The sequence below is a fragment of the Bos taurus genome, chromosome 18, assembly GCF_002263795.3.
Source record: "Bos taurus isolate L1 Dominette 01449 registration number 42190680 breed Hereford chromosome 18, ARS-UCD2.0, whole genome shotgun sequence".
Taxonomy (NCBI): domain Eukaryota; kingdom Metazoa; phylum Chordata; class Mammalia; order Artiodactyla; family Bovidae; genus Bos; species Bos taurus.
Window position 1 is genome coordinate 44,977,824 of NC_037345.1, and position 25,144 is coordinate 45,002,967.

Sequence of the window (25,144 nt, forward strand, 5' to 3'; positions counted from 1 at the left end):
CTAGAACCAGACATTCTGGAATGTGAAGTCAAGTGGGCCTTTGGAAGCATTGCTACGAACAAAGCTAGTGGAGGTAATGGAATTGCAGTTGAGCTATTTCAAATCCTGAAAGATGATGCTAGGAAAGTGCTGCACTCAATATGCCAGCAAATTTGAAAAACTCAGCAGTGGCCACAGGAGTGGAAAAGGCCAGTTTTCATTCCAATCCCAAAGAAAGGCAATGCCAAAGAATGCTCAAATTACCGCACAATTGCAGTCATCTCACACGCTAGTAAAGTAATGCTCAAAATTCTCCAAGCCAGACTTCAACAATACATGAAACTTGAACTTCCAGATATTCAAGCTGGATTTAGAAAAGACAGAGGAACCAGAGGTCAAATTGCCAACATCTGCTGGATCATAGAAAAAGCAAGAGAGTTCCAGAAAAACATCTATTTCTGCTTTATTGACTATGCCAAAGCCTTTGACTGTGTGGACCACAATAAACTGTGGAAAATTCTGAGTGATGGGAATACCAGACCACCTGACCTGCCTCTTGAGAAATCTGTATGCAGGTCAGGAAGCAACAGTTAGAACTGGACATGGAACAACAGAGTGGTTCCAAATCAGGAAAGGAGTACGTCAAGGCTGTATATTGTCACCCTGTTTATTTAACTTATATGCAGGGTACATCATGAGAAATGCTGGTCAGGAAGAAGCACAAGCTGGAATCAAGATTGCTGGGAGAAATACCAGTAACCTCAGATATGCAGATGACACTACTCTTATGGCAGAAAGTGAAGAAGAACTAAAGAGCCTCTTGATGAACGTGAAAGAGGAGAGTGAAAAAGTTGGCTTAAAACTCAACATTCAGAAAACAAAGATCATGGCATCCAGTCCCATCACTTCATGACAAATAGATGGGGAAACAATGGAAACAGTGACAAACTTTATTTTCTTAGGCTCCAAAATCACTGCAGATGGTGATTGCAGCTATGAAATTAAAAGACGCTTGCTCCTTGGAAGAAAAGTTATAACCAACCTAGACAGCATATTGAAAAGCAGAGACATTACTTTGCCAACAAAGGTCCATCTAGTCAAGGCTATGTTTTTTCCAGTGATCATGTATGGATGTGAGAGTTGGACTGTGAAGAAAGCTGAGCGCCAAAGAATTGATGCTTTTGAACTGTGGTGTTGGAGAAGACTCTTGAGATTCCCTTGGACTGCAAGGAGATCCAACCAGTCCATCCTAAAGGAGATCAGTCCTGGGTGTTCATTGGAAGGACTGATGCTAAGGCTGAAACTCCAATACTTTGGCCACCTCATGCGAAGAGTTGACTCATTGGAAAAGACCCTGATCCAGGGAGGGATTGGGGGCATGAGGTGAAGGGGATGACAGAAGATGAGATGGCTGGATGGCATCACTGACTTGATGGACGTGAGTCTGAGTGAACTCCGGGAGTTGGTGATGGACAGGGAGGCCTGGCTTGCTGCAATTCATGGGGTTGCAAAGAGTCGGACATGACTGAGCAACTGAACTGAACTGAGTATGTTGCTGCAGCTTCTTAAGTGAACTCATGAAGTCTATCAGAGCTGTTTGATTCACATCTGTCTGTCCAGGTTTTCCTTGTGGGGATAGAGAGTGGGATCTCCTACTAAACCATTTTGCTGACTATATACATTTTAGAATCAGTTTGTAACTTTCTACAAACTTCCTGCTGGCATAGGAATCAGGATTGCATTGAAACTGAAGATCAATAGAATTGAAATCTTAACAGTATTAAGTCCTTCAATATAAAATCATGGTATATATCTCCAATTATTTATTACTTTATTTCTCTCAGAAATTGATGTTTTGTAGTTTCCATTGTGTAGATCTTGCACATATTTTATTAATTCATACCACAATATTTTATGTTTCTGGTGCTATTATGGATGGTATTTTACTTCAATTTCCGATTATTTGTTGCTTATATGTAAAATACTTTTTATGTTTATGTTGACTTTTGTTTATGTTGACTTGTATTTTACAAGTATATTCAGCTCACTTATATGCATAATGGTGTTTTTGTAGGTTCTTTGAAATTTTTTCTGTATATTATAATTTACACTGCATATTAATATTTTCTATGAATGAAGAGAGTTGATTTCTTCCCTTCCAATTGTACTTTGTTTTCATTTTTTCTTCCCTTATTACAGTTGTGAGAGCTTGCAGTCAAATGTTTAATAGAAATAGAAACAGGCCTCTTTGCCTTCTCCTTAATCTTAAGGGGAAAAATTCAGTCTTTGTTTGTTAAATACAATGTTAGCTGTCGCTGTGTTATTTTTGATGCCTTTTATTAGATTCAGGAAGTTTTCTGCTATATGTTGTACTGAAAGGGTTAATGGATGTTGAATTTTTTTCAATTTCTTTTTGTTATGTACAGTTTTACCTTCTTTTTAGTCTGTATTTCTTTTTTATTCTTTTGCTTCACTAGTCAGAACTGCCAGTAAAATGTTCCAGAAAAATCATGAAGGTGGGCATCTTTGCCTTCTCGATTTTAAGAGGAAAGGATTCACTCTTTCATAATTAATTATTAAGTCAGTTGTAGGTGATTTTGTAGGTCCAACTCATAATGTTGAAGAAGGTGCCTTTTCATCTTATTTTATGGATTTTTAATTTTTTCTTTGTTTTATTGAAGGATATTTGCTTTACATAATTTTGTGGTTTCCTGTCATACATCAGTAAGAATCAGCCATAGGTACACCCGTGTCCCCTCTCTCCTGAACCTCCCTTTCATCTCTCTCTCCCTACCCCACCCTTCTAGATTGTCATAGAGCCCCTTTTTGAGTTCCCTGAGTCATACAGCAAATTCCCATTGGCTATCTATTTTACATATGGTATTATAATTTTCCATGTTACTCTCTCCATACATCTCACCCTTTCCCTCCTCCCCTCTTCCTGGATCCTTAGGTCTGTTTTCTATATCTCTTTCTCCATTGCTTCCCTGAAAATAAATTCTGTCTTCTGGATTCCATATATATGCATCAGTGTATGATATTTATATTTCTTTTTCTGACTTACTTCACTCTGTATAATAGGCTCTAGGTTCATCCACATCATTAGAAATGACTCAAATGCATTCCTTTTTATGGCTAAGTAGTATTCCATTGTATATGTGTACCATAGCTTCTTTATCCATTCATCTGTCGAAAGGACATCTAGGTTGCTTTCATGTTCTAGCTGTTGTTAGTAGTGCTACAATGAACATTGGAGTAGATGTGTCTTTTTCAGTTTTGGTTTCCTCAGGGTATATGCCTGGTAGTGGGATTGCTGGGTCATATGGTGGTTTTATTCCTAGTTTTTTAAGGAATCTCCATACCATCTTCCATAGTGGTTGTATCAATTTATATATAAATTTATATCAGTTTGTATCAATTTATAATGAGGTTTATATAAACCTCTTTAAATGCAAGACGTTTTCCTTTTCTTCACACCCTCTCCAGCATTTACTGTTTATAGACTTTTTGATGATGGCCATTCTGACTAGTGTGAGGTGGTATCTTATTGTAGTTTTGATTTGCATTTCTGTGATGTTGAGCATCTTTTCATGTGTTTGTTCACCATCTGTATGTCTTCTTTGGAGAAATGTCTGTTTAGGTCTTTTCCCCACTTTTTGACTGGGTTGTTTGTTTTTCTAATATAGAGTTGTATGAGCTGGTTTTATATTTTGGGAATTAATTTTTTGTCAGTTGTTTCCTTTGCTATTATTTTCTCCCATTTTGAGGGTTGTCTTTTCACCTTGTTTGTAGTTTCTTATGCTGTGCAAAACTTTTAAGTTTAATTAGGTCCCACTGGTTTATTTATTTATTTATTTTTATTTTTTAAATTATTTTTATTTTTTTACTTTACAATATTGTATTGGTTTTGCCATACATCAACATGCATCTGCCATGGATGTACACGTGTACACCAACTGGTTTATTTTTGTTCTTATTTCCATTACTCTAGGAGGTGGGTCATAGAAGATCTTGCTTTGATTTATGTCATGAGAGTTCTGCCTGTTTTCCTGTAAGAGTTTTATAATTTCTGATTTTACATTTAGTGTTATAATCCATTTTGAGTTTATCTTTGTCTATGGCATTAGGAAGTGTTCTAATTTCATTCTTTTGCACATAGCTGTCCAGTTTTCCCAGCACCACTTTTTGAAGAGGCTGTCTTTTCCCCATTGTGTAATTTTGCCTCCTTTGTCAAAAATAAGGTAGCTGTAGGTGTGTAGGTTTATCTCTGGGCTCTCTATCTTGTTCTATTGGTCTATATTTCTGTTTTTGTGTCAGCACTGTACTGTCTTGATGAGTGTAGCTTTGTAGTGCACTTAGTCTGAAGTCAGGAAGGTTGATTCCTCCAGCTCCATTCTTATTTCTCAAGACTGCTTCGGTTATGTGGGGTCTTTTGTATTTCCATATGAATTGTGAAGTTTTTTTTTTTCTAGTTCTGTGAAAAATGCCATTGATAATTTGATAGGGGTCACATTTAATCTGTAGATTGCATTTGGTAGTATAGTCATTTTCACAATATTGATTCTTCCTACCCAGCAGCATGGAATATCTCTTCATCTGTTTATGTCATCTTTGATTTCTTTCATTATTGTCTTATAATTTTCTGTATATAGTTCTTTTGTTATGCATATGTTTTATTATGAATGTTTTAATTTTTTAAAACATCTTTTCTGCTTCATTTGAGGTAATTATATGACTCTTCTCCATTATTCTGTTAATATGGTGGATTACCTTGACTGACTGCATTTTTAAACAAATCCTGTATTCTCTGAGTAAACACCACTTTGTCTTTATGTACTATTTTCATGTGTTGCTCGATTTGATTTGCTAATGTTGTTAATTTTTTGTGGGTGTATGTTTATGAAGGGTATGATTCTATAGTTTTCTTGTAATATTTTTTCCTGAAACTATGATGAGGATAATATTGACCTCAAGAGTTGAGTTGGGAAGGTTTGCTTGTCATTCATTTTCTTATAGCATCTATATAGGATTGTTATTGCTTCTTGAGTATTTTATAACATTCACTAGTATAACTCTTTGGCCCAGAACTTCTATGTATGATGGTTTAATTAAAGTTTATCTTTTCTCTTTTGCATCGAATCACTGTTTGAAATTATTGTCTTTAATAAAGTTGTCCATTTCATCTGAGCCATCCAATTAATTGCCATAATTTGTTTATAGTATGTTCTTATTTTCATGTATGTGGACTCTATGAAGATATTCCTTCTTTTATTTATTATGGTAATTTGTATTGTATTTCTTTTATTTTTCTTTTGATATGTGGGCTTCCCAGATGGCACTAGTGGTAAAGAACCCGCCTGCCAGTGCAGGACATGTAAGAGATGTGGGTTCAATCCCTTGGTCAGAAAGATCCCCTGAAGGAGGGCATGGCAGCCCATTGCAGTATTCTTGCCTGGAGAATCCAGTGGACAGAGGAGCCTGGCAGGCTACAGTTTATAGGATCACAAAAGTCAGACACGACTGAATTGACTTAGCACGCATGCAAGGTTTATCAAGTTTTTTAATATTTTTAAAGACCCTCATTTTGATGTTTGTTGATATTCTTTTTTTTTTTTTTGTACTGCATGATGTCTTCATCACTTTCTCTTTCTGTGGTGAGCAGCAAGTACTGTCTATTTCTTTACATGAACTTTTCATTGTGGTTGGTTCTCTTGTTGTGGAGCACAGGCTCTCTGGTGTGTGTTTTATACTTGCAGTGAGTGAGCTCAGTAGTTGTGGTTTGTGGGCTCTGGAGTTTAGGATCAGTACTTGTGGCTCATAAGCTTAGTTGTCTGAGGCTTGTGTAATCTTCCCATACCAGGGATCGCACCTGTATCCCCTGCATTGGCAGGCAAACTTCCAACCCCTGGACTACCAGGGAAGTTTGATATTCTTGATTCTTAATCAGTTTCCTGTTTCACTGATATCAGACTTTCTTGTCTTACTGAATTGGTTAGTAAATATAATACAAGAGTGTTTAGAAGAAGCAGTGATTGAAGCATTATTATCTTGTTTCTTATTTTAAATGGACTGCTATAACATTAAAGCATCAAATATGGTGTTTTTTTTGTAATAAATGTACTTTATCTTGCTTATGAAGACCTCTTTTATTCCAATTTGTTAAGTATGTTTTTAAATCACAAGTAATTGCTTAGTATTAAATCTTTTTTTCTTCACCAGTTATCACTCAACTGTTCTTCTTTAGTCTCTGTATGTTGAACTTGGCCTGAGTCTGCTTGCCCATGCACTGTAAAGCCAATCTATTGACATTGGGTTGTGGTGATGAAAAGTACAGTGTTTATCGAAGGGCACCAAGCAAAGAGTCCAGGTAGCATTCGGAGGCCTGAACTCCCCACAGGGTTTCAGAGACTGAAACCCTGGGTTTCACTCAGAGGGTGAGGGAGGGGAGTTTGTGGGATGTGTGATCAGCTGGTGGACATTCTTGTGATTGGTTGGTGCTGAGGTAATCAGGAGGCAGTATCATCAACCTACCGGTTCCAAAAGTCTAGAGTCTACATGCTTATGGGAAACGTGGAGTTAACTTCTTCCACCTGATGGGGAATTTGGTATCTGCAAAACAGTTTGAAGGACATAGCTCAGAAATTATATCTCTTGAAGAGTAAGTAAAGGTCCTTGACTTTGTTTTATGGAAAAATTATTATTATATTGTCTTACTTGATTGTTTTTCTCCCTGCCTGCATTTTCTCACATCTGTGATTAAACGTACTCTTTGGATTTCAGCAAAGGCCTAGGAGATGAAAGTTTTTCTACAGACAAGAGGCATGTGGAGGACATGGTGTCTGTTCTGGGAAGATACCTTAGAGTCCTCCTTGGTTGTATTTATGCAGTGAAGTGTGTGTATTTATAATGCTAAGCTATATTTGCATTCTTCCATTCTTAGAATAAACTAACTTTTTGAAACAAAAAATATATTTTTATACATTGTTATATTCGGAGAAGGCAATGACACCCCACTCCAGTACTCTTGCCTGGAAAATCCCATGGACCGAGGAGCCTGGTAGGCTGCAGTCCATGGGGTGGCTAAGAGTTGGACATGACTGAGCGACTTCACTTTGACTTTTCACTTTCATGCATTGGAGAAGGAAATGGCAACCCACTCCAGTGTTCTTGCCTGGAGAATCCCAGGGATGGGGGAGCCTGGTGGGCTGCCATCTATGGGGTCGCACAGAGTCGGACATGACTGAAGTGACTTAGCATAGCATAGCATACATTGTTATATTAGCCTTGCTCATACTTTCTTATTATCTGCAAGTATCTGAATTAACCCAAATCCTTTATGAAAAAATGAAAACTCTTCTTCCCTTGATCAGACACTAAAACAATCTACTGATCTACCTTTTCCCTCTCTAGAGTGATAACACCTGGAGCTGCCCCTTCTTCTGGACTTCATTATGGACTGATGACTTTCCAAACCCAGTGTAGTGGTTGTCCTAGAATTTCCCTCCAGTTCATCTTGGGAATTCAGATGTCTTCTCCTTTCTTGGTCTGTTCTTTCATGTTAGTGAGGTACACCCTCTTATATGTCCCTGAGAGAAGATGCAAAGGACAATTAATTGGTTCTTACATATTTGGATTGCTACCTTCCTAGGGATGGAATTCTAAATTTGCTTTAGAAATTTGAAGATGCTTTTCTGTTATGTTCTAGCTTATAGTGGTGCCGTTGGAAATGCTTATGTTTTGAATGCAAACAATTTGGAACCATGAAGTGTAGCTCTAGGGTCCCTGATCTTAACCATTACATCATGCTGACTCTCCAGCTTCCTTCTTGGAGGATGTTTACCTGAATGCAGGTATTCTGTAAATGAAAGAGGTGGGGCAGAGGGTTAGAGATTTCAGTGATTTCATGTAGAAATTTCACATAAGTTATCTCTTTTCAGATCCGCAGCTGTACTTACACTTACCCACTGCAGTGCCCAGTGTCTTTGTAGCCCAGAGCTCTTTAGAATTATGTAGGAAAAATGGACTCTGCTTTATTTGTTAGATATGGCTTTCTCTGCCCATAGTCACTATGTCTTTCTGTGCTTTCTCTTCTCTGAAAATGTGTTCTATTTCATCATCTGGTGATAACCCCATATTATTCCCTTTGTCCATATGGGGTCATAGTTTTAAATTCCATTACTATCTTTTTCACGGCATATTGCGAAGGAGAGGAAAATTTATTTTTCACATTTTATTTTCCACTTCAAAGCAATCAGACAGTTCAGGAATAGAATGTTTGTAAGCCTGTATTGCAGCCACACAGCTGTGCACCATATCATACCATTGTGCAGTCTCCCTGGATTTGATGATCAGCTTAAATCCTTCCTTGACTTGTCCTCCCTGGCCATTGGCAGGATCTCTGTATCTCTTCTTTTTTTAAAATTTTATTTTGTTTTCTTCTATTGGAAGATAATTGATTTACAGTGTTGCAGTGGTCTCTGCTGTACATCAATGTGAATCAGTCATAATTATATATATATATACATATATATATACACACACATATATATATATACACATATACATACATATATATCATCTCCCTCTTGAATCTCTCCTCCTGAACGCCAACCCTCTAGATTGTCACAGAGAGCTAGGTTGGGCTCTCTGTGCTATATAGCAGCTCCTTGCTAGTTGTCTATTATACACATGAGAACATATTGAATGCTTCACAAATTTGGATGTCATTCTTGTGCAGGGGCCATGCTATCCTCTCTGTGTTGTTGCAGTTTTAGTATATGTGCTGCTGAAGCAAGCACCGTCACCATCTCCCTCGTCTTTAAATCTATTTATTTATTTATGCTCAGCTCCGCTGGGGGTTAGTTGTGGTACACAAGATCTTTGTAGTGGCAGCATGTGGGATCTTTTGTTGCAGCGCTCAGTCTTCTCTTTAGTTGTGGCACATGAGTTTTAGTTACATTATGACATGTGGCATCTTAATTTCCCAACCAGAGATCCAACCAGTGTCTCCCGCATTGGAAGATGGATTCTTCACCATTGGACCACCAGGGAAGTCTCATCAGGGTTGCTCTTAGTTCTGGGCTTCCTCAGAAGTCTTTTAGGGCTTTGCTCTAATATTTTCCCTTGAACAGCTAGGCCAAAATCATTTTGGTATTTCTCTGATTTATTATTATTCCTTCTGTGCCTCTCCTGAAAGAATGTAGGATGGGCTGTTTCCTCATGGATTGAGTGTGGAAGATGCTCCTGAATCTGGGCCAGTCCTGTGTGTCTGCTCAGAGCTGCCTTTGTGGTGGAGGCAGTGGTGATGTCCTGCTATCTGGGCTTGCCTTTGCCCTGCTATCATCAGCAGGGCCTCTTCACCTGGCTGTGTTGTGTTGACCATGCTAGTTTCTGTGCCCCGGCTGCCCAGATACAGGGGGTTGTGTGCAGTTTTGCAGGTTTTACAAGTGGGGCATATTTGTCTATCCAAAGTAGTGAGTTTGCAGTTACCTCAGTAATCTGGGAATGGCATGATAAATCCATGTGTGTGTTTTCTATGCTTTCTTTCAGAGTGTAAGCTGTGTTTCTGTCAACACTTTTGTCTTTTGAGCGCTCCTCAGGATCTTCTGAGTCCTGAGCTTTCTGGGGTTACCCCCTTGGGGCACGTAAAAGGGGTCCCATTCCATGTGGACCCCTTCAGAACCCTGTGTTTGAAGCCCTAGCTGGGTATCCTGTGTTCTGATTCCATGAGCCTGGACAGCTTAAGGATGATTATAAATGTATTATACCTTTGGAATAGTAGTCAGTGTTATACATTATTTTGTAAGAAGAAATTGCAAAGAAACTTCCTGGTTACTATGGTAACACTAAAGCAGTGCATTTATCCATGAGCTCTTCATTGCATTAATGACTTCTGCTATTGCTGGATCTAGGGCCTTTCCTTTGGGGCTTGGCCCTGTCCTGTTATTTCTGTCTTGGCAGCCAAAGCTTGCTTCCATCTCTTTATGACTTTCTGGCTAGCAGAATCAGGTAGTTTTTCTCTGGAGGCATCTGGCTGAATTTTCTCTGGGTCACCTGTAGTGAAATAAGGTTTTCTGAGGGCCAGCACTGAGTTGGGACACAAGGCATGACCACAGTCAGACCCCTTGCCAAATAGGATTCACATCCGGTAACTGCTTTTGGCAAAGAGGCACCAAGTACTGAGCGGCAGTGTCAGCTGACCTCCATGGAGCCTCTTCTCATCATGGCTCCTGCTACCTGGGGGCCACCTTTCTGAAGGTCACCCCACGAGGGGCTCAGGTGACTGCAGATGTGTCTCAGAGGTTCCTGGGCAGGAAGGTGAACACCACAAGGCCCAGGCTGCACATGCTGCCTCTTTGTCTATGGCGGCAGGACTTCCATGTGGTGAGACCCCTGCCCATGGATCTCATGCCTCCTGTCCTTCAGAAGACACTGCCCCCAGTGCCCTCTGCAGCACTGTGAGGAGAGGAGCCAGGGCCTGGAGTGCTGAGTAACACAGGTGGCTGCTATGGATCCAGCCCAGTGCCCTTCCAAGGGTGCCACAGGATCCTCTGAGATGTCCCCAGACTGTGGGAACATTTAGTGACATCAGGGTGAAGAGCTGGTCCGATTCGATGGAGGAATGCAGCACATGTAGCCCTTTTCTTATGCAAGCTGTCTATAAAATAAAATTTTAATTTGGGATAATTTTTGATTTATTGAAAAGTTACAAATATTTCTCAAAACTGAGAAACAATATTAGATGATTATGAATAAATAAACCTCACACTGTATTTGGTTTTAACCAGGTTGTCCATTAATGTCACTTTGGGTTCCAGGATCTAATCCACAACCTATACACGCTGCATTCACTGTCATGTGTCCCCCGAGTCCTCCGCTCTGTGGAGTTACTCATTCTCTCCTGGTCTGTTATGGCCTTGGCAGTCCTGAGGAGCACTGGCCAGGGATGGTAGAAGGCCCTCCAAGCTGAATATGGCTGCTGCTGTTCTCATAATGTAGAGTGCGTTTAAGACTTTTGGTCTTGAGGAAAATACCACAGAGGTGAATCACCCTTCCTGTCCCATTACCTCAGGGTACACGTGACAGCAGAGAGTCTTACCACTGGGAATATGAGGCTTGATTAGTTGATTATGTTTGTCCAGTTTCTGCACTGTTTTCTCCTTCCCCTCCTCTTCTCTTTGGAAATAAGTTACTAAGGCTAGCCCACAATCAGGTGATCATGGCAGTAATTTCCCCCTCCTTGCAGGGATAATCTATCTGTGTTATTCAGGATGTTTCTTTAAGGAATGGGTGTTTCTTCTCCCACATTTGTTTATTTAGTCATTTATTTATATGAGTATGGACTCATACATATTACTTTATACTTTTGGTTATTTATTTATTTTGTTATTCTCTGTTATTTATTTTGTCTTCAAACTGTTTCCAATTTGGCAACTGGGAGCTTTCTTAAACTTCCTCCTAGAGTTTTCAAGGTCCATCTTATCTTGTTTGTGTCAACAAACTGTTTTCCTAGTGTGGAAGGTTGACTTTGGCTCTTGAGAGAGTTTTCACACACAGAGTGGCACCTCTGGTGGGTCGAGCCCTCTGGGCCTTAGACCTCCTATCTCCAGTGTCCTCTAGAGCTGTGGACCTCAGAGTCTCTGACGCAGGAGGCAAACACCACAACTTCACAGCTTCTCTCTGAGTTTCTGGATAGAATACAGTCCAAACACTTCTTGAGAATAGGCTAACTTATGGAGGAGGGTGGGACAACCAAGAAAAATGCCAAGACTGGAGACACTGGGTGTCAAGAATGTACCAGAAACTTGCTTCCTTAAGGGTTTGAGAAAAGCAGGTGGTGTGATCCATTGTTACAGAATTAGCAGCACCTGAGAAAATCCACATGGCCTCAATTCCTGAGAGTTCCCAGGTCGGAATGATTTGGAGTCCAAGGCTGCTGTGCATTAGTGCCCGGGGTCCAGTCTGGAGACTGCAGATGTTAAGATTTTTGGGGGCTACAGGAATGCCCAGTGCTGCATTCTTATCTCCAGGACTTAAACTTGGGGGAAAAGGAAGGATTCTAGATGACCTTTTTTCTACCTGGTAGTGGTATAGACCTGTCCTTGGCCCTCCTGTGATTCTATCTGCTCAGTCTGGGAGAGCGCTGACCTTGGAGCCAGGATAAGTTGGGGGAAGGATTACCAGGGAAACAGGAGTCCCATTTGGGGCTGGGACAACAGAGCACTTGGCTCCAAATGGAGTTACTTAGAAATGTCTTGGTTTTTGGAAAAGATACTACCACAAGTTCTCCAGTAGCTCTGCTCTCAGAGTAGGAAGGGCTTCCCGTAGTAAACACATGAAGGGCTGAGAGAACCACCTGTGCAGACAGGCCTGTGGAGCTCCCAGGAGGGATGTAGGGCTGGGGTCAGGGAGCTAGTGGTTCATGAAGCGGCAGAAACCCTGCTCTGAGCAGAGCACTCAGTCTGCTGCCTCCATGAAGGGAGCACTGCTTGTGCTGGCCTTGATGGTAACTAGAGAGCTCACCTTTGAGATGCGTGAGGGTAGGAAGGAGGGTCCAGTTGGCCCTCCTGATCCTTGCCCCATGCTGTCTCACTGCATCCTTCCCAGTCCTGTCCAAGCTGCTTCGAGGGGCAGATTCATAGGGCAGGTGGCAGATCAGTGCCCAGGAGTCCTGTAGAAACTCCTGAGGCTTTCAGTCTTTGAATGGAGTGGGTGGTGTGGAGTTGGAAGGGTCATTAGCTGTGCACACCTTGAGGGATAGTTTGAGGGATAGGGTGTAGTGGTGCTCATTGGAAAGGAGGAAGCAGGCTGATATACCTGGGGATGGTGGTCAAGGGCAGAGGGGTCTCCAGGCCTCACCCTTCTTGCTACTCTCCCTACTGGGAGTGCTTCATGGGGAAGGTTTTCTGTCTGGGATATAAGCAGTCCTGGGAGAGGGCGGGTCTCTGTGGGATGTGAGTCTGGAAGCTTTGGATGTGTGAGTTCCTATCAAGCAGTGGGAAACAGGAACCTTCTGACCTGGTGATTCTTTTGACAAGGTGTTTTCTGTCTCTGCCTTTAGCAGAAGCCTGCCCTGTGTTTTATGAAGTGTTTATTTAGCACAATGTCCTTTGGAAACAAGACACTGTTGGACCTGTTCCTGGGTATGGTCAGTGCTACTGATTCAGTAAAAGCTGCCATAGGAAAAATCTAGGATTGCTACAGTGAGCTGGGACTTATTTTCAAGTTTTTGGTTCTGAAATTCTTGGTAATTATTACTTTCCTGATCCCCACTCCACCTTGCCCACTCCCATGCATGGTGCAGTATGCCACATGGTAATAGATCATGCAGTCATGGGATATGTGACAGACAAGAGCTATAAACAAAGAAGCACATAAACCTTTGCTCCACCCTACAGCACCTGTAATATGCAAGCGCAGTCCGCCTGCACATCCAGCCTCTTCTGCTACCGAATATACCCGTATCATGCTAGTCAGCTTGCACACATTAGGGGACTGGCATCAGTGCAGTAGGCCAAGTGTGTTGACCTATGTGATTGCTCTTTTAGTGAGAGGAGCTAGCATTGGAGGAGTAGAATTTTAATCTTTGGCAGGAAAGGCAGCATTTCCTAGCTCCCACACCTCTAGGAGTCATGTCAGTTCTATTTAAGGAATATGGAAAAAAGCCCCTGTTTTTAGAGTCTCTTCTCAGGAAAGGACTCCCTGGCTTTGTAAGATTTATGGCCTGTGGTCATATCACCTCCTTTTTATCACACTTTGATGCCATTACTCTGGCTCAGAGCTCCATTTCCACAGACATGGTCTCAGTGCTTACAAGCCAGAAATTCCCTTGTGGTGTTTTGGTGCCTGAGGCTCCTGAGGAGGCTTCTAGCTACCTGTGGCTGCCCACCGGAGCTAGCATGTATCTCCCAAAGAACTTTTCCCTCTAGTTCCTTCATCCTACCAAGTTTTGTGTGGTTCTGTATATTCTTTCCCAGTGGTTAAGGTACTCCTGTCTGCTCTCAGCTGGTGCATCTGCAAGCACTTCTGTGTCTGAAGGTGTATTCCTGGTGTATCTGTGGAGAGAGATGTACTCCACGTCCACATACTCCTCCGCCATCTTGTTCTCCAAATATGTTTAATTTTTATTTTGCTTGTATTTTGATTTTTTGTATTTGCTTGTACACTTAACTTGTATTTTGCAATATGTTCAAATCACTTATATAGATAATTATGTTTTGTAGATTTTTAGGATTTTCTCTGTATATTATAATTTGCTCTGTATATTTAATATTTTCTGTGAATGAAGAGAGTTTGATTTCTTCCCTTCCAACTGTACTTTGTTTTCATTTTTTCTTGCTGTTTTTCAGTTGTGAGAGTTTCCAGTCCAATGTTGAACAGAAATAGAAAAACAGGCCTCTTTGCTTATTCTTTTTTTTAATATAAATTTATTTATTTTAATTGGAGGCTAATTACTTTACAATACTGTAGTGGTTTTGCCATACATTGACATGAATCTGCCACAGGTGTACATGTGTTCCCCATCCTGAACCCCCCTCCCACCTCCCTCCCCATCCCATCCCTCTGGGTCATCCCAGTGCACCAGCCCCGAGCACCCTGTCTCATGCATCGAACCTGGACTGGCAATTCATTTCACCTATGATAATATACATGTTTCAATGCCATTCTCCCAAATCATCCCACCTTCGCCCTCTCCCAGAGTCCAAAAGACTGTTCTATACATCTGTGTCTCTTTTGCTGTCTTGTATATAGGGTTATCATTACCATCTTTCTAAATTCTATAAATATGCGTTAGTATCTTTGCTTATTATTAATCTTGGGGGGAAAATCTGGTCTTTGTTCATTAAATGCCATGTTAGCTGAAATCTTCCTTGTTATTTTTGATGCCTTTTATTAGATTGAGGAAGTTTTATTTTATTACTGTTGTACTGAAAGGCTTAATGATGTTTATTTTTTAATTAATATATTTATTTTAACTGGAGGCTAATTACTTAATAATATTGTATTTTTTTTGCAATACATCAACATGAATCAGCCATAGGTATACATGTGTCCCCCCCATCCTGAACCCCTTTCCCTCCCCCTTCCCCATCCCCATCCTATCTCTCTAGGTTGTCCCAGAGAACCAGCTTTGTGTGCCTCGCTTCATGCATCAAACTTGCAGTGGTCATCTATTTTACATATGGTAATGTGTATATTTTGATGCTGTTCTCTCCCCTTCTCCCACTGGGTCCAAAAGTCTGTTCTTTGTGTTTGTGTCTCCTTTTCTGCCCTGCACGTAGGATTGTTGGTACCATCTTTCTAAATTCCATATATATGCATTATGTCTCTGGGGTTGCACAGAGTCGGACATGACTGAAGCGACTAGCAGCAGCAGCATACAGTATTTGTCTTTCTCTTTCTGACTTACTTCACTCTGTATAATAGGCCTCAGATTTATCCATCTCATTAGAACTGATTTAACTGTGTTCCTTTTTATAGCTGAGTAATATTCCATTTTGTATATGTGCCATAAGTTCCTTATCCATTCATCTGCCCATCAGTTTCTTTTCTGCATGTTTTGATGTTTTTTGTACACTTTTACCTCCACCTGTGTGTTTCTTTTTTATTCTTTTGCTTCATTGGTCAGTACTGCCACTTCCAGAAAATTCATGAAAGTGGGCATCTTAGCGTTTGTCTCAGTTTTAGAGGGAAGGCATTCAATATTTCACCATTAATTTTTATGTCAGTTGTAGGGTGTGTGGGCTTCAGTAGTTGTGGTGCATGGGCCATTAGCTGTGGCTTGTGGGCCCTGGAGTTTGGGATCAGTAGTTGTGGCACACGAGCTTAGTTGTCCGTGGCATGTGGAGTCCTCCTGGACCAGGGATCCCACCTGTGTCCCCTGCATTATTATGTCAGTTGTAGGTGGTTTTGTAGGTGCAGCTCATAATGCCGAAGAACTTTCTTTTTATCTTAGTTTATGGATATGTTTTATTATGAATATTTTGACTATGTCAAACATATTTTCAGCTTCAATTGAGATGATCATAAGACTCTTCTCCCTTGTTCTGTTAATATGGTGGATTACATTGGTTGACTTTGAATGTTAAATGAATCATGTATTCCCTGGATAAATAGTACTCTGTCTTTATGTGCCACTTTTATATGTTACTGGATTTGAATTCCTAATGTTGTGTTAATTTTTTGTGAGTATATTTATAAAGGGTATGAGTTTCTACTTTTCTTGTAATATCTTTTTCCTGAAAATATGATGAAGATAATATTGGCCTCAACAGATGAGTGAGGAAGGTTTGTTTGTCATTCATTTTTAAAAGCATTTATAGAGGATTGTTTTTATTTCTTTAATATTTTATGACATTCACCACTATAAATCTATGGGCCTAGAATGTTTTATTTGTGATGGTTTAATTAAAATTTATCTTTCCTTTTGCATTGAGTCACTTTTTATAATTTTTATCTTTAAGAAAGTTGTCCATTTCATCTAAGCCATCCATTTAATTGGCATAATTTGTTCATAATATATTCTCCTTATTTTTATGTATGTGGAACCAATAAAGACATCTCTTCTTTACTTTATTGTAATTTGTGTCTTATTTCTTTTCTTGGAAAGTGATACAGGTTTCTCAACTGTTTTGATTTTTTAAAGATCCTAATTTTGATGGTTCATACTTGTTTTTTGGACTGTACTGGGTCTTCATCACAGACCATGGGCTTTCTCTCTTTATGGTGAGCTGGGGCTGCTGTCTATTTCTAGAGGATTGACCCTGATCCTCGACTCTGGGCATCCCAGGCTTGGGGAGGGCAGGAGGGCAGCTTTTGGAAACAGCTTCCTGTTAGGGCATGTGAGGCATAAATGTCCCTTTGGGGTCCAGGGAACAAGGAGAAATGTGGGGTTCAGGTGGAATAGAGAAGGGTTTCAGGCAGTAAGGGAAAGAACTGATGTTTGGAGAAAGGAAGGACTCAATGCTAATGGATTGCAGCAGATTCAGGTTCGTGTGCTGGAGAGGCTGGAGTCAGGGAGGCCAGCCCTGAGGGCCTAACTCCAAAGCAGGTGGCACCACAGAGTCAGGAGGGCCTGGAGGGTCCCAGGCCTTTGACCAGGCAGAGCTGAGCAGTCAGGGCCAGCTCAAGAGCTCCAGGGCTGGACTGAGTTTTCCTGCAGGATCCTTTCTCACACTGTGGATGTCAGCCACATCCTCTCTACCTCCTCATTCATGAGGATCTTTTTGCTCCCAGGTTCCCAGGGAAGGGCCAGGGTGGAGAGGATATGATCCCCCGACTTCCCAGTGCCCTGAGCAGGCCCCTGACACCCCCACCCCCACACAGGCCCCACAGGCACATTCACACACAGCCTGATCCACCAGAGCACTGAGAAGCATCCTGCTTATCCTCGGCTGTCAAACTCTTATCAGTACAGCTCTTTAGGGTATCGGCGGTTTCCAGTACATCAGTGGTTTTGTTATACTTTTCAACGTGTTCAATATAGGCCTCATGGCTTCCCGATATGAACAGGTTGATGCTGTCCCTCAAGGCTGGGCAGATGTTATCACACTCTGAAACAGAAAGATAAGGGGAAACTCCCTGAAAGACACTCATCAGAACCCTCTATTCCCTTCCTGCTCCCGAGAGGCTCAGTGCTGCCCTGGGGAGGTGTCAGAACCCTTGGGGAGCCCAGGTCGCAGCCACTCATTTCCGCCCCCAATGAGGAGCAAGGCAGTGCAGAGCAGCAGGAGAGCTCCAGCCCGCGTCATGGTGCCGGTGGCAGGTGCTCCCTGCTCACCTGGAGCCCTTTTATGCCTGTGCTTGTCCTCACCAAAGGGGACTGTCTCACATGCTTCCTTTTTTCAGGAGATATGCCAGGCCACAGTGTGAAGGTGCCCGGGGCTGCACAGGAGGAGCTGTGTGTGTTGGCAAGATGCTAGTCCTTGAGTCCACAGAGGGCACTGGCTCAGCCTCCTCCCCACTGGAGGGCTCTGTGGGAGGGGCAGCTGACTCAGGAAGCTTAACAACTGAAAATCCCCAGTTGCACCAAAAAGTGCAAAAGTGCTCCCAGATCAGGCCTCCTGAATGCTGGCCTGTGACAGGCTATCAGAACAACTGTGACCTTGAAGAGAGGCTGGTGTGGACTTTATGGGTGTTCAGGAAGTTCAGTGCTTAGTGAATGGTCTCACAGGGAGTAAGTTCCAGGCAGGGCAAAGCGCAAGCCCTGGGCCCCTGGTCAGGGTCTCTGGTGGCTCCTGCCCTGCTGTTATCACTGTGTCCTTGATCTTGGTCAGTGGCCTTTGTTGGGCCACTTCCAGCAATCCCTGTCTGGAGCCCTGAAATGTCATCTATTGCTGGCCTAGAAATTTCTATTTTTTTCTTGATCAAGAACTGCCAACTGGTGACTTTGATAGCACCTCATTCTACACAGAAATATTTTCTGCAATCTCTTTTAAAAATATTTATTTGTTTATTATTTGCCTGTGTTGAGTCTTAGTTGTGTCTCATAGGATCTTCCTTTCATCATGTGAGGTCTTTCGTTGTGGTGCATGGATTCTCTAGTTGTGTAGCATGGGCTCAGTAGTTATACCTGCAGGCTGAGTTGCTCTGCTGCATGTGGGATCTTAGTTCCCTGACCAGGGATTGAACCCATGTCCCTTGTGTTGCAAGGTGGATTCTTAACCCCTGGACCACCAGCGAAGTCCCTCTTTCTTTTTTCTTTTAATTTTTTTCTTTTGTATTGGAGTATAACCAATTAACAATGTTATGATAGTTTCAGGTCAACAACAAAGGCACTTAGCCATAAATATATATATATATATATATGTATGTATACACACACATATGTACATGCATCCATTCTTTCCAAAATTCCCCTCCCATCTGCTGCTGCTGCTGCTAAGTTGCTTCAGTTGTGTCCGACTCTGTGCGACCCCAGAGACGGCAGCCCACTCGGCTCCCCTGTCCCTGGGATTCTCCAGACAAGAACACTGGAGTGGGTTGCCATTTCCTTCTCCAGCGCATGAAAGGAAAAGTGAAAGTGAAGTCACTCAGTCATGTCTGACTCTTAGTGACCCCATGGACTGTAGCCTACCAGGCTCCTTCGTCCATGGGATTTTCCAGGCGAGAGTACTGGAGTGGGTTGCCATTGCCTTCTCAAACTAGGCTGCCACATAACATTAAGTAGAGTTTCTTGTGCTATACAGTTGGTCCTTGTTGATAATCTATTTTAAATTTAACAGTGTGCATCTGTCCATCTGAAACTGCTTGACTATCCTTGCCTCCTATCCAACCCAGGCAAGCAAAGTTTCATTCTCTTAAGTCTGTGAGTTTGTTTCTGTTTTGTAAATTAATTCCTTTGTGTCATGTCTTTTCCGATTCCCTGTATAACAGATGTTATGAGGTATTTCTGCTTCTCTGTCTGACTTACTTCACTCAGTATGACAATCTCTATGTCCATCCATTTTCTGCAGTCTCTTTCTACTCTTGAGTGTCTCTGTTCTGTTCCCAACATCACCTCTCCAGAAGAAAAGCCAAGCCCTTTCTAGCAATCTGTAGGCCAGTTGTACAACCAGCCCTGCACTGCTGCTGCCTCTGTGGACTTATCCCTGCCTTTCCTCCCTCAGTGCCTCCTATCTGCTTCTTGACTAGATCAACTTTGCTTATGCTGCAGGGCCTCTCAGTGTGGTGCCCTCCTCCAGTAGTTGCATGATTCATTCCCTCATCCTCAAGGTGATACTTAAAGATACTTGAAGGTGTCTTAAAGTATCACAGGGCACAGATTTCCCCGTATCTTGAGCCCTTATTTCAAAGCATGCTGCCCTCTGCTCCTTCCCCCATGGCCCTCTGTCTTCTCCCCCACTTCATCTTCCCCCAGAGCACTTCTTCCCATGGGGTCACTGTCTTTCCCTCCCTCTTAGGTGATGAAGAGCTGCAGGAGAGCGAGAGCTGTGCTGTGTGCTGCTGCATCCCCAGGATTGGAGAGGGCCCAGCATTCGGTAGATGTTGCACAGTGTTTGTTAGAATAATGGCAGGAATATTCCATTTCCCTGGAGTTGATAAACAAGAATATTTTAACTTCTTTTTGCTATATATGTGCTTATGAATATTGCCTGGAATTAAGTGAATAAGGTAAAGGTTTAAAATATTGGATAATTCAGAAGCAAAGAGTTTTCACTGGAGGAACCTGGCTGGCCTTTCTCTGAGTCACCTGTGGCATATTAAGGTTTGCTGAAGGCCAGAGCTGAGTTGGAACACAGGTGTGATCATAGTTAGAACTCTGTGCCAAATAGGATTCATATCCGATAACTGCTCTTGGCAAAGAGGCACCAGGTACTGAGCTGTAGTGAGAACTGGCCTAGTGGAGCTGCTCCTAGCCATGGCTCCTGCTGCCTGGGGGTCATCTCTCTGAAGGTCACCCCACGAGGCCTCAGGTGGCTGCAGATGTGCCTCAGAGGTTCCTGGGAAGTAAGGTGAATACCACATTGTCCAGGCTACACATGCTGGCTCTTTGTCTGCGGGAGCAGGACCTCTAAGTGGTGGGACCGCTTCCCATGGATCCCATGTCTCCTGTTCTTCTGAAGATGCTGCCCCCAATGCCCTCTGCAGCTGTGTGAGGAGAGGAGCCAGGGCTTGGAGTGCTGAGTACCAGTGCACTTCCAAGGGTGCCACTGGTTCCTCTGAAATGTCCCTGAATCATGGAGACATTTGGTGACATCAGGGAGAAGAGCTGGGCAAGGTCATTGGTGGAATGCAGGAGATATAGCCCTTTCCTTATGTGGGTTTTTCTTTGAATGTATTTTTAGTTGGAATAGAATTAGTTTACAATATTGTGTTAACTTCTGTGATAGAACAACATGACTGAACCATTGGTATACATGTGTCCTCTCTCTCTTGAATGGCCCCAACCCCATCCCACATTTCTAGTTTGTCACACAGTACCTCATTGATCTATGTCAAGTTTTTTATATAAAATTTTAATTTGGAATAATTTTAGATGTATAGAATAGTTGCAAATATTTGTCAACACTGAAAAACAACATCTGAACATTCAGTTCAGTTCAGTTCTGTTGCTCAACTGGAATTCCATCACCTCTACTAGCTTTGTTCATAGTGATGCTTCCTAAGGCCGACTTGACTTTGCATTCAAGGATGTCTGGCTCTAGTCCAGTGATCACACCATCATGGTTATTTGGGTTGTGAAGATCTTTTTTGTATAGTTCTTCTATGTATTCTTGCCACCTCTTCTTAATACCTTCTGCTTCTGTTAGGTCTATACCATTTCTGTCCTTTATTGTGCCCGTCTTTGCATGAATTGTTCCCTTAGTATCTCTAATTTTCTCGAAGAGATCTCTAGTGTTTCCTGTTCTGTTGTTTTCCTCTATTTCTTTGCATTGATCACTGTGGCAGGCTTTCTTATCTCTCCTTGCTATTCTTTGGAACTCTGCATTCAGATGCTTATATCTTTCCTTTTCTCCTTTGCCTTTAGTAGTAATTTGAACATTACTACTAACTTAACCTCACACTTTATTTGGATTTCACCAGGTTGTCCATTAATGTCTCTTGCATTTCAGGATCCAGTCCACAACCTACTCTCATTGCATTCATTGTCCTGTGTCCCCAGTGTCCTCTGCTCTGTGGATTACTCATTCTCTCCTGGTCTGTCATGGCTTTGGCAGTCTTGAGGAAGACTGGCCAGGGATTGTCGAAGGCCCCCAGGCTGAGTTTGTCTGCTGCTATTCTCATAATGTCGAGTGACCTTCAGGCTTTGTATTTTGAGGAAGACACCACAGAGGTGAAGCGCCCTTCCTGTCCCCTTACATCAGGGAACAAGTGAGAACAGTATGTCTTAGCAGTGGGTATGTCACTGACTGAATCGACATGAGTTTGAACAAGCTTCTGGAGATGGTGAAGGGCAAGCCTGGCATGCTGCAGTCCATGGTGTCACAAAGAGTCAGACATGACTGAGCAACTGAACAACAACAATGTCAGTCTTAAGTACTTGATCATGTTGTGTTTGCCAGGTTTCTGCACTGTTTTTCTCTTCCCCTCCTCTTTTCTTTGGCAATGAGTTACTAAGTGTAGCCCATACTCAGAATGAAAGTGAAAGTGAAAGTTGCTCAGTCGTATCCGACTCTTTGGAACCCTTGGACTGTCCAGTCCATGGAATCCTCTAGGTCAGAATATTGGAGTGGGTAGCCTTTCTCTTCTCCAGGGGAATCTTCCCAACTCAGGGATCGAACCCAGATCTCCTGCATTGCAGGCGGATTCTTTACCAGCTGAGCTACAAGGGAAGCCCAAGAATACTGGAGTGGGTAGCCTATCCCTTCTCCAGCGGATCTTCCCGACCCAGGAATCGAACTAGGGTCTCCTGCATTGCAGGCGGATTCTTTACCAACTGAGCTATCAGGGAAGCTCACAGGGGTCAGGGCAGTAAACTCCCCCTCCTGGAGGGGATAATCTACGTGTGTTATTTGGGGTATTTCTGTAAGGAATGGTTGTCTTTTCTCTCATATTATTTTTGTTTAAGTTTTCTGGGTTTTATTTTGCCATGTTGGCTCTATGTTGTGTTGGCCCTCTTTGCAGAGAATGTTCTCTCTAGTTGGTGTTTGAGGGTTTTATTTGCCCCAGGTCATGTAGGATCTTATTTCCCTGATCAATGATTGAATTTGTGTCCACTGTTTTGGAAGGTGGATTCTTAACCACTAGACCACTAGGGAAGTCTGTATTTATTTGATCATTTATTTATATCAATATGGAGTCACATGGATTAGTTTACACTTTGGGTTATCGTATCATCTAGTGCTCTGTTATTCATTTTGTATGTTGAATTGTTTCCAGTTTGACCAGTGGGATCTTCTTAGGCTTTCTCCTTTGAATTTAAGGCCCATCTTATCTTGTTTGTGCCAACAAACTGCTTTCCTAGTGTGGAAGGTTGAGTTTAGCTCTTGAGTGAGTTTTCACACATCACGTACCGTCTCTGGTGGACCCAGCATCCTAGGCCTTAGAACTTCCATCCACAGTGGACAGTAGGCCTGTGGACCTTGAGTCTCTGAAGCAGGAGACAAAACCCACAACCCCACAGCTGCTCATTGATGTTTCTGGATAGACTGTGCAGTGCAAGCCCCTCTTAAGGCTGGTTCACTGATGGAGGAGGATGAAACTAGCAGACAGGGCAAGGCTGGAGCCCGTGGGAGTCAGTATATGCCTAGGAACTTGCTCCCGTGTGGGCCTGAGGAGCTCTGGTGGCATGATTGAAAGTACAGCATTATAGCCTCCTGAGAAAACCCACGTGGCCTCAAGTCCTGTGAGTTCCTTGCTGGGATGATTTGAAGTCCAAGACTGATGTCCACCAGTCCTCAGGGCCCCGTCTAGAGACTGCAGTAATTAAGATATTTGGGGGTCGCAGTAAGGTCCAGTGCTCAATTCTTATCTCCATGACTTAAACTTGGGGAAAAGGAAGGATTCTGGATGACCTTTCTTCTACCTGATAGGGGTGTAGACCTGTCCTTGGCCTTCCTGTGAGTCCATCTGCTCAGTTTGGGAGAGTGCTGCCCTCAGAGCCAGGATAGTTTTGGGGGAAGGATGACCCAGAAAACAGATGATGGTTGGGGCCCAGAAAACAGAGCATTTGGCTCCAAATGGAATTACTTAGAAATGTCAGTTCCACTTGGTCTTTGGCAAAAATACACCCATATGTTCTCCAGGGGCTCTGCTCTCAGAGTAGGAAGGTCTTCCACTGTAAACACCCCAAGGGGCCTAAGGAGCCACCTGTGCCAGGAGCCTGGCCACAGACCTGTGGAACTCTAGGGAGCGCCATGAGCTGAGCTCAGGGAGCTAGTTGTTTATAAAGTGACAGAAACCCTGCCCTGAGCAGATCACTCCAGCTACTGCCACAATTAAGGGAGCACTGCTTGTGCTGGCCTTGCTGGTGACCAGAGAGCTGGCCTTTGAGATGTGTGAGGGTAGGAAGGAGGGTCCAGATGACCCTCATGATCCTTGCCCCATGTTGTTTCACTGTATCCTTCTCTGTCCTGTCCAAGCTGCTTCGAGGGGCAGATTCAGAGGGCAGCTGGCAGATCAGTGCCCAGGAGTCCTGCACAAACTCCTTGAGGCTTTCAGTCTTTGAATGGAGCAGGTTGTGTAGAGCTGGAAGGGTCATTAACTGTGCACACCCTGGGATGTTATTGTGGATACTCGTGTTCATTGGAAAGAGGGAAGCAGGCTAATATGCCTGGGGCAGTGGTCAAGGGCAGAGGGGTCTCCAGGCAAAGCCCCTCATGCTACTCCCTCTGCTGGGATTGCCTCATAGGGAAGGATTTCTGTCTGGGATGTAAGCAGTCCTGGGAGAGGGCGTGTCTCTGTGGGAGGTAAGTCTGGAAGCTTTGGACGTGTGAGTTCCTATCAAGTGGTGGGAAAATCTACTCTGGTTAACCTTTGATGTGGTTTTTCTGTCTTGCCTTCAGTGGAAGCCTGCCCTGTTTTTTATGAAATGCAGATCATGGTGAACTTTGTATTACCAAGGGCAGCATTAAATGAAACCTTTGATTCAGTCAATGCTACAGATGAGGAAAAAGCAGCCTTTGGAAAAATCCAGGATTGCTTCATTGAAGTAGGACATCAGAACAGGGTTAACCATCTGAAATTTAAGGTAATTTACCTTTTACCCACACCCACTCTGAGAACTCACATGCAGCATTGTTCAATATGCCACATGGTAATCTATCATGCAGTCATGGGATATGTGACAGAGAAGAGCTCTAAACAAAGAAGCATATAAATCTTTGCTCCAACCTGCAGTACCTGTAATATGCAAGCTCAGTCCACCTCTACTTCCGGCCTCTGGTTACAGAATATGTCCATGTCGTGTCCATTAACTCACACAGAATAGAGAACTAATATCAATGCAATATGCCAAATGTATTGTCATGTGATTTTTTTCCCTCCATGAGAGGAACTAGCATTGAAGGAACTAGCATTTTAATCTTTGGCAGGAAATGCAGCATTCAGCTCACCTAACTGTAGGATTCATGTCAGTTCTACTTTAGGAATACTGAAAAGGAGCCCCTGCCTTTAGAGTCTCTTTTCAGCATGGGACTTCCTGGCTTTGTAAGGTTTCTGGCCTGTGGTCACATCACCTCCTCTTGTTCCCACTCTGGCTCAGAGCCCCATTTCCACCGACATG

The 25,144-nt window shown here is 42.7% G+C and overlaps 1 non-coding gene across 1 annotated transcript; it reads right to left on the reverse strand.

Moving 5' to 3' along the window:
* Window positions 1-8,671: 8,671 nt before the first annotated feature.
* Window positions 8,672-8,777, reverse strand: LOC112442467 (U6 spliceosomal RNA). Its single transcript, XR_003030558.1, has one exon. It is a non-coding gene; the product is annotated as a U6 spliceosomal RNA (small nuclear RNA).
* Window positions 8,778-25,144: the final 16,367 nt, after the last annotated feature.